The sequence below is a fragment of the Trichechus manatus genome, unplaced genomic scaffold (assembly GCF_000243295.1).
Source record: "Trichechus manatus latirostris isolate Lorelei unplaced genomic scaffold, TriManLat1.0 scaffold00063, whole genome shotgun sequence".
In the NCBI taxonomy this organism is placed as follows: Eukaryota; Metazoa; Chordata; class Mammalia; order Sirenia; family Trichechidae; genus Trichechus; species Trichechus manatus.
In genome coordinates this window covers 12,081,856-12,084,862 of record NW_004443999.1, presented here as the reverse complement: position 1 = coordinate 12,084,862, position 3,007 = coordinate 12,081,856, and the positions used below count along the sequence as shown (strand labels likewise).

The following is a 3,007-nucleotide window of genomic DNA, read 5'->3' as shown; positions in this document are numbered from 1 at the left end:
GGAGAGGAGCCCTGGTGGCACAACGGTTAAGTGCTTGGCTCCATAGGGAAAAGACCTGGTGGTCAGCTCCAGCAAAGATTACAGCCTAGAAAACCTGACAGAGCAGTTCTACTCTGTCACAAGGGGTCGCTATGAGTTGGAATGAACTTGAGGGCGCCTAACAACAGTAACAATGGGCTGGAGAAGTTTCAGGGAGAGAAAGGAACATAAACTGGACCTTCCTTTAAGGATACATAGAATCTGGAAAAATGAAAAAGAGGGAGAGAAGAAAAAATGTAAATAAAGGCACCAAGTCAGGAAAATAGAACACATGTTTAAGGGACACTGAGTAAACAATGTGAGTAGAGTAAAAGTTCTGTATACAGACAACATGGTTGAAAAGGCAGGAAGAAGCAAAATTATGGGAAGAACCTTATTATACATATCCAAAATATAACATCTTTAACTCATTTTTATCAAATACTGTGCAAAAAAATATTAAAAAATTAATTCCTATGCAAGTCTGCAAATCCTTTTTCCTGTGATATATATTAATTTTTGCAAATAAATCAAGGAAAAGTTGCTTTAGACAGAAGGAAGCAATTTTAAAAGGTTTTTAGCTGGAGTGGTAAGAACGAATACCTTTTAGAATCAAAAAAGAATAAGCATGGAGGAACACATTAAAGTCATGGGAACCAGTTATGAAGCTAATTGACGGTCCAACCAGATGTCAGCTAAAGGCCTGAACTACGGCAGCACACAAGCTGAGAACTGATAGATGGTTAGAAATAACAAATAAAATGTGATGACGCTACCTTGAGCAATCTTATCCACTGAAAACAGGACTAGCTGGTTTCAAAAACAAATCAACATCATTTCTGATTGCTGGGAATTTTTGAAATAATCGGTGGGAAAATCTGGAAGAGGGCTACACCCATGATTGAAACCGTAGTCCCCTCTTCCTTGAGGCTTAGTCACACTCCATGACTAGACAAGAAACTTAGACGTACCCAGGCAGCTGCCTAAGATGGCGGAGGGGTAGGTCCTGATGATACTTTATAGCCGAGGCCATCTTCTGGGCTGCCTGGCAGTCACTGTGGCCAAGCAGGTGCTGCTGGGCTGGAGGGTAGCAGTCGTGCACAGCGAGGGCATCAACATTTCTGGCAACTTCTACAGAAACAAACTGAAGTACATGGCCTTTCTCTACAAGTGCGTGAGCACCAACCCATCCCACAGCCCCTATCACTTCCGGGCCCCCAGCTGCATCTTTTGGTGGACTGTCCAAGGCATGCTGCCCCACAAGACCAAGTGTGGCCAGACTGCCCTGGATCGCCTCAAGGTGTTCAATGGGATCCTGCCCTCTATGACAAGAAAAAGTAGATGGTGGGATGGTGGCTCCTGCTGCCCTTAAGGTTGGACATCTCAAGCCCACACATAAGTTTGCCTACCCATGCCACCTAGCTCACGAGGTAAGCTGGAAGTACCAGGTGGTGACAGTCACCCTGGAGGAGAAGAGGAAGGAGAAGGACAAGCTCACAGGAAGAAGCAGTAGCTCATGAGGCTGCAGAAACAGGTCAAGAAGATCAACTGATACACAGAGGTCCTCAAGACCCATGGACTCCTGATCTGAACCCAATAAACACTGTTAATTCCTCACAGGCCTGGCCTGCCCTTCCTCTATCGCTGCCCTGGGATGTGGGGGCCTCTCAGCCATAGCCAGTGTCCAGGTGCCACAGGCAGCCTAGTGGTGTGCAGAAAGGGCCTACGTCAAGTTCACAGCCACTGCTCCCATTTCAGAAAGGCCTTTCTCTAAAGAGTTCACAACTAACATATTAGAAGTTTACATAAACAGGTAGCAGGCGCATCTAGTCACTTTGGTTGCAATCATTTTGCTAAAGTGAACAGGAAAACTAATTGCAAGGAACCCTAAATGGTAAATGGGGAATTTGCTAAAAACATGCTGCATGGTTTTATACTACACTCTGCAGTTGTTAGAATGTTCCAAAAAGCTTGTGTGTACCATGTGATCCTGGGGTTGTAAAAAACGGTATTTATAAATGTATAGACTGGGAAGAGCTGCCACCAAGGGGCCACAGACACTGCTCTTACTGCTTCCCTCTATTTTGTAATTAAAAACTAATAAAGTGTTTATAAACAAAACAAAACAAAAAGAAGAAGAAAGAAAGAAACTTACATGTAACAAATGCAGCAAAGCTTTAAGACTGAAAAAGAGAGTACAGGCTGCTAGAGTACAGGCTAATATAGCCTTGTTAGGTCATTTCATTCAGAAGAATAATTGATGACTGTGGTTGGCTCTATTTCAAGGCTTAGTTGATCCTAGTCCACTTCCAGGTATATACCCAATACACTTGCAAGCAGAGACGTAAACATACTTGTACACCTGCAGCACTATTCACAATAGCCAAAAGATGGAAACAGCCTAAATGTCCATCAACAGCTGAATGGATAACTAAAATGTGGTACAACTACACAATGGAATACTACTCAGCCGTAAAGAGAAATGAAGTCCTGATACATGCTACAATAGAGATGAACCCTGAAAACATGATGCTGGGTGAAATATATCAGTCACAAAAGGGCAAGTGTTATATGATCCCACTTAACATAAAATATCTAGAACAGGCAAATATACACAAACCAAACTTCATTAAGAGTTGCCAGGGATGGCAGGAAGGAGAAAGAGGAACCCACTGCTTAGGGGGCACTGAGCTTGTTAAGGGTGATGGAAAACTTTGCAAACAGATAGAGGTGATGGTAGCACACATGATGAATGCAATTAATTTCACTGAACTGTACATGTAAAAAATGTTGAAATGGCAAATGATTTGTTATATACATACTTACCACAATAATTTTTTTTTAAAAGAACAATGATAAAATGTAACTAGAGATTTTGGCAGTACTTTCATAACTCTTATCATTCTACCTTACATTCTTCAGTTTTCCTTATTTCACACATCTATCCCTGATGAAAATAAAATCAGCTTCAATCCTCACCATGATTGTA

At 42.0% G+C, this 3,007-nt stretch overlaps 1 protein-coding gene and 1 pseudogene across 1 annotated transcript in view; one reads left to right on the top strand and one right to left on the bottom strand.

Annotated features, from left to right (window-relative positions):
- Window positions 1–3,007, bottom strand: part of RELCH (RAB11 binding and LisH domain, coiled-coil and HEAT repeat containing) — a 145,286-nt gene that overhangs the window by 118,126 nt on the left and 24,153 nt on the right. The gene's annotated exons all lie outside the window — the stretch shown is intronic.
- Window positions 870–1,609, top strand: LOC101346493 (60S ribosomal protein L13a pseudogene; annotated as a pseudogene).